At 41.4% G+C, this 12,500-nt stretch overlaps 12 non-coding genes across 12 annotated transcripts; all 12 read left to right on the top strand.

Annotated features, from left to right (window-relative positions):
* The first annotated feature begins 240 nt into the window (after positions 1-240).
* Trnat-ugu (transfer RNA threonine (anticodon UGU)) lies at positions 241-313 on the top strand. The gene has a single exon. It is a non-coding gene; the product is annotated as a tRNA-Thr (tRNA).
* Positions 314-1,597: 1,284 nt separating this feature from the next.
* Positions 1,598-1,670, top strand: Trnat-ugu (transfer RNA threonine (anticodon UGU)). The gene has a single exon. It is a non-coding gene; the product is annotated as a tRNA-Thr (tRNA).
* Positions 1,671-2,260: 590 nt separating this feature from the next.
* On the top strand, positions 2,261-2,333 carry Trnat-ugu (transfer RNA threonine (anticodon UGU)). The gene has a single exon. It is a non-coding gene; the product is annotated as a tRNA-Thr (tRNA).
* Positions 2,334-3,664: 1,331 nt separating this feature from the next.
* Positions 3,665-3,737, top strand: Trnak-uuu (transfer RNA lysine (anticodon UUU)). Its single transcript has one exon. It is a non-coding gene; the product is annotated as a tRNA-Lys (tRNA).
* A 586-nt stretch (positions 3,738-4,323) lies between these two features.
* Positions 4,324-4,396, top strand: Trnat-ugu (transfer RNA threonine (anticodon UGU)). Its single transcript has one exon. It is a non-coding gene; the product is annotated as a tRNA-Thr (tRNA).
* A 1,328-nt stretch (positions 4,397-5,724) lies between these two features.
* Positions 5,725-5,797, top strand: Trnat-ugu (transfer RNA threonine (anticodon UGU)). Its single transcript has one exon. It is a non-coding gene; the product is annotated as a tRNA-Thr (tRNA).
* A 612-nt stretch (positions 5,798-6,409) lies between these two features.
* Positions 6,410-6,482, top strand: Trnat-ugu (transfer RNA threonine (anticodon UGU)). Its single transcript has one exon. It is a non-coding gene; the product is annotated as a tRNA-Thr (tRNA).
* Positions 6,483-7,810: 1,328 nt separating this feature from the next.
* Trnat-ugu (transfer RNA threonine (anticodon UGU)) lies at positions 7,811-7,883 on the top strand. Its single transcript has one exon. It is a non-coding gene; the product is annotated as a tRNA-Thr (tRNA).
* A 593-nt stretch (positions 7,884-8,476) lies between these two features.
* On the top strand, positions 8,477-8,549 carry Trnat-ugu (transfer RNA threonine (anticodon UGU)). The gene has a single exon. It is a non-coding gene; the product is annotated as a tRNA-Thr (tRNA).
* Positions 8,550-9,838: 1,289 nt separating this feature from the next.
* Positions 9,839-9,911, top strand: Trnat-ugu (transfer RNA threonine (anticodon UGU)). The gene has a single exon. It is a non-coding gene; the product is annotated as a tRNA-Thr (tRNA).
* Positions 9,912-10,504: 593 nt separating this feature from the next.
* On the top strand, positions 10,505-10,577 carry Trnat-ugu (transfer RNA threonine (anticodon UGU)). The gene has a single exon. It is a non-coding gene; the product is annotated as a tRNA-Thr (tRNA).
* Positions 10,578-11,904: 1,327 nt separating this feature from the next.
* On the top strand, positions 11,905-11,977 carry Trnat-ugu (transfer RNA threonine (anticodon UGU)). The gene has a single exon. It is a non-coding gene; the product is annotated as a tRNA-Thr (tRNA).
* The last annotated feature ends 523 nt before the right edge of the window (positions 11,978-12,500 follow it).

The following is a 12,500-nucleotide window of genomic DNA, read 5'->3' as shown; positions in this document are numbered from 1 at the left end:
AGTTTCCCTGTTAGGGTCAATATCATTGACTAATCCATAACACTCAAATAATTCTGACCCTTTTTTACAATGTATTGAATCCTTCTATCCTGCCATCTTTCTTGGTCCCCTCAAATGGGGACAGACAGACAGACATGTTATTCACTTAGACACAAATCAATAAACCCAACACAAGGTGAATATTAGAACCATTAAGAAAAGAATGTACATAGCAATACAAAATCTGCAGACTTTACATAAGCCTCCATAGCTCAGAGGTTAGAGCACTGGTCTTGTAAACCAGGGGTCGTGAGTTCGATTCTCACTGGGGGCTTTGTGAAATTTTTTTTTTTTCATATTTTTAACTACCAATTGTCATTCATTGTGATCATCATTGTTTTTATCAGCTTCATCTTAACGTCCAATTTTGTATGCCAGCATGGGTCAGACAGACTTTATCAAGTGACTAAGAAGATGCAGCAGAGAAGAATGAGGATTGCTGCTCATTGCATCAGGCACCCTGAAGACCCTGTGTGTCAACTGGTCTTTCGGCTGTCAGTTGAAAGGCAGAATCAACAGGGAGAGAAAATGTCTAATTTAATTGGACAACTTGCTTCAGGACAGTGGAATGGCAAATGTTGACATATTAAGAACACGCGCTGGGTCCCTGCCACGATGGATGGCATGCTCCCTTGAAATCATCGAAGGGTCCTGGATGAGGGCCAGACTGAACTATTCTGCGGAACAATTCTCTGTCCTGAACCACTATTACTTCTTTCACCTCCTTCTCCCCATACACTGATACTTACCCCTGACCACATCTCCACCTTTGTTCACCAGTTACTACATTCACTCCTCACCCCTATCAGTCTCCTCTCACCCCTTTTACAAACTTACCCACCCTCCCTAAACATCTGTTCATATTGTCTTTTATACTCACCTTCTGATCCCTTCAGAGTACTCTTTGGCACCTTGTCATCACCATCTTGGTTTTCCTTCCTTCTACCGCCGTCCTTATATAATGCAAGAGGGCCATGTCCCTCCACTGTAGTAAGACACCAGTTCCTGTCTTTCTTCAGACTCCAGTCTCTCAACACCAGGCATCCAGTCACTTTCCTATCTACTACACACCCACACAGTCAAGGGGGATATTTCTTTGCTTTGTCAGTTATTTGGCAACCTCACTAATGCTGGCGCCAGAAGAAAAAGCAGCCAGTAGACTCTGTAAAGGGGTTGGTGTCAGGAGGGGCACCCAGCAGTAGAAACGGTTCCAAAGCAAACACAGGAACCCCAGCTTGGCAGATACTGTTGAACCAATCAATACAAGTCAGGATGGAAGACAGATATTAGATGACGATGATGATGATCATGGTATATTGGTGTGTCCTATTGTACACGGTGATTGATTGATTGACTGACTGAATGATTGATCTATTTATCAATTGATCGAGAAATCCAAAGTCAAGCAACACGTCAACACCGGATGTTTATGGTGACACACAGACATGTATTATTCTCATGCACAACAAGAATCAATAGATCCAACATGTATGGTGAATATTAGAGCAACAAAGAAAAGGAAATAAATAGCAAAATAACAATGTACTCTTAGGTGTAAGCCTCCATAGCTCAGAGGTTAGAGCACTGGTCTTGTAAACCAGGGGTCGTGAGTTCAATTCTCACTGGGGGCTTTGGTGTTATTTACACTTTTTAATTTAATATTTTTCTTTTATTTCCAGTTGCGATTCATCATCATCATCATCGTTATAATCATCATCTAAACGACCACTTTTCTATCCTTGCATTTGTCTAGTCGGTGTCCCTATCTGTTGCCAAGGAAGGTAATATTTCTCCAAGACTTGACATATTTATGGAGACACAAGCACATGCATATATATATACACAAACACATACATAAATACATATGCATGTATGCATGCCTGCAAACACACACACACACACACGCTCACTCACTCACACACACACACACACACACACACACACACACATAATGGATCTGTCATTCTGGATCCCAAAATAAAGTTTCCCTGTTAGGGTCAATATCATTGACTAATCCATAACACTCAAATAATTCTGACCCTTTTTTACAATGTATTGAATCCTTCTATCCTGCCATCTTTCTTGGTGCCCTGAAATGGGGACAGACAGACAGACATGTTATTCACTTAGACACAAATCAATAAACCCAACACAAGGTGAATATTAGAACCATTAAGAAAAGAATGTACATAGCAATACAAAATCTGCAGACTTTACATAAGCCTCCATAGCTCAGAGGTTAGAGCACTGGTCTTGTAAACCAGGGGTCGTGAGTTCGATTCTCACTGGGGGCTTTGTGACATTTTTGTTTTTCATATTTTTAACTTCCAATTGTCATTCATTGTGATCATCATTGTTTTTATCAGCTTCATCTTAACGTCCAATTTTGTATGCCAGCATGGGTCAGACAGACTTTATCAAGTGACTAAGAAGATGCAGCAGAGAAGAATGAGGATTGCTGCTCATTGCATCAGGCACCCTGAAGACCCTGTATGTCAACTGGTCTTTCGGCTGTCAGTTGAAAGGGAGAATCAACAGGGAGAGAAAATGTCTAATTTAATTGGACAACTTGCTTCAGGACAGTGGAATGGCAAATGTTGACATATTAAGAACACACGTTGGGTCCCTGCCACGATGGATGGCATGCTCCCTTGAAATCATCGAAGGGTCCTGGATGAGGGCCAGACTGAACTATTCTGCTGAACAATTCTCTGTCCTGAACCACTATTACTTCTTTCACCTCCTTCTCCCCATACACTGATACTTACCCCTGACCACATCTCCACCTTTGTTCACCAGTCACTACATTCACTCCTCACCCCTATCAGTCTCCTCTCACCCCTTTTACAAACTTACCCACCCTCCCTAATCATCTGTTCATATTCTCTTTTATACTCACCTTCTGATCCCTTCAGAGTACTCTTTGGCACCTTGTCATCACCATCTTGGCTTTCCTTCCTTCTACCGCCGTCCTTATATAATGCAAGAGGGCCATGTCCCTCCACTGTAGTAGGACACCAGTTCGTGTCTTTCTTCAGACTCCAGTCTCTCAACACCAGGCATGAAGTCACTTTCCTATCTACTACACACCCACACAGTCAAGGGGGATATTTCTTCGCTTTGTCAGTTATTTGGCAACCTCACTAATGCTGGAGCCAGAGGAAAAAGCAGCCAGTAGACTCTGTAAAGGGGTTGGTGTCAGGAGGGGCACCCAGCAGTAGAAACTGTTCCAAAACAAACACGGGAACTTCAGCTTGGCAGATACTGTTGAACCATTCAATTCAAGTCAGGATGGAAGACAGATATTAGATGATGATGATGATGATGATGACGACAACGACGACGACGACGACGACGATGATGATGATGATGATCATGGTATATTGGTGTGTCCTATTGTACACGGTGATTGATTGATTGACTGACTGAATGATTGATCTATTTATCAATTGATCGAGAAATCCAAAGTCAAGCAACACATCAACACCGGATGTTTATGGTGACACACAGACATGTATTATTCTCATGCACAACAAGAATCAATAGATCCAACATTTATGGTGAATATTGGAGCAACAAAGAAGAGGAAATAAATAATAAAATAACAATGTATTCTTATGTGTAAGCCTCCATAGCTCAGAGGTTAGAGCACTGGTCTTTTGAACCAGGGGTCGTGAGTTCAATTCTCACTGGGGGCTTTGGTGTTATTTACATTTTTTAATTTAATATTTTTCTTTTATTTCCAGTTGCGATTCATCATCATCATCATCTAAACGACCACTTTTCTATCCTTGCATTTGTCTAGTCAGGTGTCCCTATCTGTTGCCAAGGAAGGTAATATTTCTCCAAGACTTGACATATTTATGGAGACACAAGCACATGCATATATATATACACAAACACATACATAAATACATATGCATGTATGCATGCCTGCAAACACACACACACACACACACACACACGCTCACTCACACACACACACACAAACACACACACACACACACATACATAATGGATCTGTCATTCTGGATCCCAAAATAAAGTTTCCCTGTTAGGGTCAATATCATTGACTAATCCATAACACTCAAATATTTCTGACCCTTTTTTACAATGTATTGAATCCTTCTATCCTGCCATCTTTCTTGGTCCCCTCAAATGGGGACAGACAGACAGACATGTTATTCACTTAGACACAAATCAATAAACCCAACACAAGGTGAATATTAGAACCATTAAGAAAAGAATGTACATAGCAATACAAAATCTGCAGACATTACATAAGCCTCCATAGCTCAGAGGTTAGAGCACTGGTCTTGTAAACCAGGGGTCGTGAGTTCGATTCTCACTGGGGGCTTTGTGACATTTTTGTTTTTCATATTTTTAACTTCCAATTGTCATTCATTGTGATCATCATTGTTTTTATCAGTTTCATCTTAACGTCCAATTTTGTATGCCAGCATGGGTCAGACAGACTTTATCAAGTGACTAAGAAGATGCAGCAGAGAAGAATGAGGATTGCTGCTCATTGCATCAGGCACCCTGAAGACCCTGTGTGTCAACTGGTCTTTCGGCTGTCAGTTGAAAGGGAGAATCAACAGGGAGAGAAAATGTCTAATTTAATTGGACAGCTTGCTTCAGGACAGTGGAATGGCAAATGTTGACATATTAAGAACACACGTTGGGTCCCTGCCACGATGGATGGCATGCTCCCTTGAAATCATCGAAGGGTCCTGGATGAGGGCCAGACTGAACTATTCTGCTGAACAATTCTCTGTCCTGAACCACTATTACTTCTTTCACCTCCTTCTCCCCATACACTGATACTTACCCCTGACCACATCTCCACCTTTGTTCACCAGTCACTACATTCACTCCTCACCCCTATCAGTCTCCTCTCACCCCTTTTACAAACTTACCCACCCTCCCTAATCATCTGTTCATATTCTCTTTTATACTCACCTTCTGATCCCTTCAGAGTACTCTTTGGCACCTTGTCATCACCATCTTGGTTTTCCTTCCTTCTACCGCCGTCCTTATATAATGCAAGAGGGCCATGTCCCTCCACTGTAGTAGGACACCAGTTCCTGTCTTTCTTCAGACTCCAGTCTCTCAACACCAGGCATGAAGTCACTTTCCTATCTACTACACACCCACACAGTCAAGGGGGATATTTCTTTGCTTTGTCAGTTATTTGGCAACCTCACTAATGCTGGAGCCAGAGGAAAAAGCAGCCAGTAGACTCTGTAAAGGGGTTGGTGTCAGGAGGGGCACCCACCAGTAGAAACTGTTCCAAAACAAACACGGGAACTCCAGCTTGGCAGATACTGTTGAACCATTCAATTCAAGTCAGGATGGAAGACAGATATTAGATGATGATGATGATGATGATGACGACAACGACGACGACGACGACGACGATGATGATGATGATCATGGTATATTGGTGTGTCCTATTGTACACGGTGATTGATTGATTGATTGACTGAATGATTGATCTATTTATCAATTGATGGAGAAATCCAAAGTCAAGCAACACGTCAACACCGGATGTTTATGGTGACACACAGACATGTATTATTCTCATGCACAACAATAATCAATAGATCCAACATGTATGGTGAATATTAGAGCAACAAAGAAAAGGAAATAAATAGCAAAATAACAATGCACTCTTAGGTGTAAGCCTCCATAGCTCAGAGGTTAGAGCACTGGTCTTGTAAACCAGGGGTCGTGAGTTCAATTCTCACTGGGGGCTTTGGTGTTATTTACAATTTTTAATTTAATATTTTTCTTTTATTTCCAGTTGCGATTCATCATCATCATCATCGTTATAATCATCATCTAAACGACCACTTTTCTATCCTTGCATTTGTCTAGTCGGTGTCCCTATCTGTTGCCAAGGAAGGTAATATTTCTCCAAGACTAGACATATTTATGGAGACACAAGCACATGCATATATATATACACAAACACATACATAAATACATATGCATGTATGCATGCCTGCAAACACACACACACACACACACACACGGTCACTCACACACACACACACAAACACACACACACACACAAACACACACACACACACACATAATAGATCTGTCATTCTGGATCCCAAAATAAAGTTTCCCTGTTAGGGTCAATATCATTGACTAATCCATAACACTCAAATATTTCTGACCCTTTTTTACAATGTATTGAATCCTTCTATCCTGCCATCTTTCTTGGTCCCCTCAAATGGGGACAGACAGACAGACATGTTATTCACTTAGACACAAATCAATAAACCCAACACAAGGTGAATATTAGAACCATTAAGAAAAGAATGTACATAGCAATACAAAATCTGCAGACTTTACATAAGCCTCCATAGCTCAGAGGTTAGAGCACTGGTCTTGTAAACCAGGGGTTGTGAGTTCGATTCTCACTGGGGGCTTTGTGACATTTTTGTTTTTCATATTTTTAACTTCCAATTGTCATTCATTGTGATCATCATTGTTTTTATCAGCTTCATCTTAACGTCCAATTTTGTATGCCAGCATGGGTCAGACAGACTTTATCAAGTGACTAAGAAGATGCAGCAGAGAAGAATGAGGATTGCTGCTCATTGCATCAGGCACCCTGAAGACCCTGTGTGTCAACTGGTCTTTCGGCTGTCAGTTGAAAGGGAGAATCAACAGGGAGAGAAAATGTCTAATTTAATTGGACAACTTGCTTCAGGACAGTGGAATGGCAAATGTTGACATATTAAGAACACGCGCTGGGTCCCTGCCACGATGGATGGCATGCTCCCTTGAAATCATCGAAGGGTCCTGGATGAGGGCCAGACTGAACTATTCTGCTGAACAATTCTCTGTCCTGAACCACTATTACTTCTTTCACCTCCTTCTCCCCATACACTGATACTTACCCCTGACCACATCTCCACCTTTGTTCACCAGTCACTACATTCACTCCTCACCCCTATCAGTCTCCTCTCACCCCTTTTACAAACTTACCCACCCTCCCTAATCATCTGTTCATATTCTCTTTTATACTCACCTTCTGATCCCTTCAGAGTACTCTTTGGCACCTTGTCATCACCATCTTGGTTTTCCTTCCTTCTACCGCCGTCCTTATATAATGCAAGAGGGCCATGTCCCTCCACTGTAGTAGGACACCAGTTCCTGTCTTTCTTCAGACTCCAGTCTCTCAACACCAGGCATGAAGTCACTTTCCTATCTACTACACACCCACACAGTCAAGGGGGATATTTCTTTGCTTTGTCAGTTATTTGGCAACCTCACTAATGCTGGAGCCAGAGGAAAAAGCAGCCAGTAGACTCTGTAAAGGGGTTGGTGTCAGGAGGGGCACCCACCAGTAGAAACTGTTCCAAAACAAACACGGGAACTCCAGCTTGGCAGATACTGTTGAACCATTCAATTCAAGTCAGGATGGAAGACAGATATTAGATGATGATGATGATGATGATGACGACAACGACGACGACGACGACGACGATGATGATGATGATCATGGTATATTGGTGTGTCCTATTGTACACGGTGATTGATTGATTGATTGACTGAATGATTGATCTATTTATCAATTGATCGAGAAATCCAAAGTCAAGCAACACGTCAACACCGGATGTTTATGGTGACACACAGACATGTATTATTCTCATGCACAACAAGAATCAATAGATCCAACATGTATGGTGAATATTAGAGCAACAAAGAAAAGGAAATAAATAGCAAAATAACAATGTACTCTTAGGTGTAAGCCTCCATAGCTCAGAGGTTAGAGCACTGGTCTTGTAAACCAGGGGTCGTGAGTTCAATTCTCACTGGGGGCTTTGGTGTTATTTACACTTTTTAATTTAATATTTTTCTTTTATTTCCAGTTGCGATTCATCATCATCATCATCGTTATAATCATCATCTAAACGACCACTTTTCTATCCTTGCATTTGTCTAGTCAGGTGTCCCTATCTGTTGCCAAGGAAGGTAATATTTCTCCAAGACTTGACATATTTATGGAGACACAAGCACATGCACATATATATACACAAACACATACATAAATACATATGCATGTATGCATGCCTGCAAACACACACACACACACACACACGCTCACTCACACACACACACACAAACACACACACACACACACATAATGGATCTGTCATTCTGGATCCCAAAATAAAGTTTCCCTGTTAGGGTCAATATCATTGACTAATCCATAACACTCAAATAATTCTGACCCTTTTTTACAATGTATTGAATCCTTCTATCCTGCCATCTTTCTTGGTCCCCTCAAATGGGGACAGACAGACAGACATGTTATTCACTTAGACACAAATCAATAAACCCAACACAAGGTGAATATTAGAACCATTAAGAAAAGAATGTACATAGCAATACAAAATCTGCAGACTTTACATAAGCCTCCATAGCTCAGAGGTTAGAGCACTGGTCTTGTAAACCAGGGGTCGTGAGTTCGATTCTCACTGGGGGCTTTGTGACATTTTTGTTTTTCATATTTTTAACTTCCAATTGTCATTCATTGTGATCATCATTGTTTTTATCAGCTTCATCTTAACGTCCAATTTTGTATGCCAGCATGGGTCAGACAGACTTTATCAAGTGACTAAGAAGATGCAGCAGAGAAGAATGAGGATTGCTGCTCATTGCATCAGGCACCCTGAAGACCCTGTGTGTCAACTGGTCTTTCGGCTGTCAGTTGAAAGGGAGAATCAACAGGGAGAGAAAATGTCTAATTTAATTGGACAACTTGCTTCAGGACAGTGGAATGGCAAATGTTGACATATTAAGAACACGCGCTGGGTCCCTGCCACGATGGATGGCATGCTCCCTTGAAATCATCGAAGGGTCCTGGATGAGGGCCAGACTGAACTATTCTGCGGAACAATTCTCTGTCCTGAACCACTATTACTTCTTTCACCTCCTTCTCCCCATACACTGATACTTACCCCTGACCACATCTCCACCTTTGTTCACCAGTCACTACATTCACTCCTCACCCCTATCAGTCTCCTCTCACCCCTTTTACAAACTTACCCACCCTCCCTAATCATCTGTTCATATTCTCTTTTATACTCACCTTCTGATCCCTTCAGAGTACTCTTGGGCACCTTGTCATCACCATCTTGGTTTTCCTTCCTTCTACCGCCGTCCTTATATAATGCAAGAGGGCCATGTCCCTCCACTGTAGTAAGACACCAGTTCCTGTCTTTCTTCAGACTCCAGTCTCTCAACACCAGGCATCCAGTCACTTTCCTATCTACTACACACCCACACAGTCAAGGGGGATATTTCTTTGCTTTGTCAGTTATTTGGCAACCTCACTAATGCTGGAGCCAGAGGAAAAAGCAGCCAGTAGACTCTGTAAAGGGGTTGGTGTCAGGAGGGGCACCCAGCAGTAGAAACTGTTCCAAAACAAACACTGGAACTCCAGCTTGGCAGATACTGTTGAACCATTCAATTCAAGTCAGGATGGAAGACAGATATTAGATGATGATGATGATGATGATGATCATGGTATATTGGTGTGTCCTATTGTACACGGTGATTGATTGATTGACTTACTGAATGATTGATCTATTTATCAATTGATCGAGAAATCCAAAGTCAAGCAACACGTCAACACCGGATGTTTATGGTGACACACAGACATGTATTATTCTCATGCACAACAAGAATCAATAGATCCAACATGTATGGTGAATATTAGAGCAACAAAGAAAAGGAAATAAATAGCAAAATAACAATGTACTCTTAGGTGTAAGCCTCCATAGCTCAGAGGTTAGAGCACTGGTCTTGTAAACCAGGGGTCGTGAGTTCAATTCTCACTGGGGGCTTTGGTGTTATTTACACTTTTTAATTTAATATTTTTCTTTTATTTCCAGTTGCGATTCATCATCATCATCATCGTTATAATCATCATCTAAACGACCACTTTTCTATCCTTGCATTTGTCTAGTCAGGTGTCCCTATCTGTTGCCAAGGAAGGTAATATTTCTCCAAGACTTGACATATTTATGGAGACACAAGCACATGCATATATATATACACAAACACATACATAAATACATATGCATGTATGCATGCCTGCAAACACACACACACACACACACACACACGCTCACTCACACACACACACACACACACACACACACACATAATGGATCTGTCATTCTGGATCCCAAAATAAAGTTTCCCTGTTAGGGTCAATATCATTGACTAATCCATAACACTCAAATAATTCTGACCCTTTTTTACAATGTATTGAATCCTTCTATCCTGCCATCTTTCTTGGTCCCCTCAAATGGGGACAGACAGACAGACATGTTATTCACTTAGACACAAATCAATAAACCCAACACAAGGTGAATATTAGAACCATTAAGAAAAGAATGTACATAGCAATACAAAATCTGCAGACTTTACATAAGCCTCCATAGCTCAGAGGTTAGAGCACTGGTCTTGTAAACCAGGGGTCGTGAGTTCGATTCTCACTGGGGGCTTTGTGACATTTATTTTTTCATATTTTTAACTTCCAATTGTCATTCATTGTGATCATCATTGTTTTTATCAGCTTCATCTTAACGTCCAATTTTGTATGCCAGCATGGGTCAGACAGACTTTATCAAGTGACTAAGAAGATGCAGCAGAGAAGAATGAGGATTGCTGCTCATTGCATCAGGCACCCTGAAGACCCTGTGTGTCAACTGGTCTTTCGGTTGTCAGTTGAAAGGGAGAATCAACAGGGAGAGAAAATGTCTAATTTAATTGGACAACTTGCTTCAGGACAGTGGAATGGCAAATGTTGACATATTAAGAACACACGTTGGGTCCCTGCCACGATGGATGGCATGCTCCCTTGAAATCATCGAAGGGTCCTGGATAAGGGCCAGACTGAACTATTCTGCGGAACAATTCTCTGTCCTGAACCACTATTACTTCTTTCACCTCCTTCTTCCCATACACTGATACTTACCCCTGACCACATCTCCACCTTTGTTCACCAGTCACTACATTCACTCCTCACCCCTATCAGTCTCCTCTCACCCCTTTTACAAACTTACCCACCCTCCCTAATCATCTGTTCATATTCTCTTTTATACTCACCTTCTGATCCCTTCAGAGTACTCTTTGGCACCTTGTCATCACCATCTTGGTTTTCCTTCCTTCTACCGCCGTCCTTATATAATGCAAGAGGGCCATGTCCCTCCACTGTAGTAGGACACCAGTTCCTGTCTTTCTTCAGTCTCCAGTCTCTCAACACCAGGCATGAGGTCACTTTCCTATCTACTACACACCCACACAGTCAAGGGGGATATTTCTTTGCTTTGTCAGTTATTTGGCAACCTCACTAATGCTGGAGCCAGAGGAAAAAGCAGCCAGTAGACTCTGTAAAGGGGTTGGTGTCAGGAGGGGCACCCAGCAGTAGAAACTTTTCCAAAACAAACACGGGAACTCCAGCTTGACAGATACTGTTGAACCATTCAATTCAAGTCAGGATGGAAGACAGATATTAGATGATGATGATGATGATGATGACGACAACGACGACGACGACGACGACGATGATGATGATGATCATGGTATATTGGTGTGTCCTATTGTACACGGTGATTGATTGATTGATTGACTGAATGATTGATCTATTTATCAATTGATCGAGAAATCCAAAGTCAAGCAACATGTCAACACCGGATGTTTATGGTGACACACTGACATGTATTATTCTCATGCACAACAAGAATCAATAGATCCAACATGTATGGTGAATATTAGAGCAACAAAGAAAAGGAAATAAATAGCAAAATAACAATGTACTCTTAGGTGTAAGCCTCCATAGCTCAGAGGTTAGAGCACTGGTCTTGTAAACCAGGGGTCGTGAGTTCAATTCTCACTGGGGGCTTTGGTGTTATTTACATTTTTTAATTTAATATTTTTCTTTTATTTCCAGTTGCGATTCATCGTCATCATCATCGTTATAATCATCATCTAAACGACCACTTTTCTATCCTTGCATTTGTCTAGTCAGGTGTCCCTATCTGTTGCCAAGGAAGGTAATATTTCTCCAAGACTTGACATATTTATGGAGACACAAGCACATGCATATATATATACACAAACACATACATAAATACATATGCATGTATGCATGCCTGCAAACACACACACACACACACACACACGCTCACTCACACACACACACACACAAACACACACACACACACACATAATGGATCTGTCATTCTGGATCCCAAAATAAAGTTTCCCTGTTAGGGTCAATATCATTGACTAATCCATAACACTCAAATAATTCTGACCCTTTTTTACAATGTATTGAATCCTTCTATCCTGCCATCTTTCTTGGTGCCCTCAAATGGGGACAGACAGACAGACATGTTATTCCCTTAGACACAAATCAATAAACC

This window comes from Octopus bimaculoides, chromosome 26 (genome assembly GCF_046866305.1).
Source record: "Octopus bimaculoides isolate indiv1 chromosome 26, ASM4686630v1, whole genome shotgun sequence".
NCBI lineage: Eukaryota > Metazoa > Mollusca > Cephalopoda > Octopoda > Octopodidae > Octopus > Octopus bimaculoides.
This window is presented reverse-complemented; position numbering and strand designations above follow the sequence as displayed.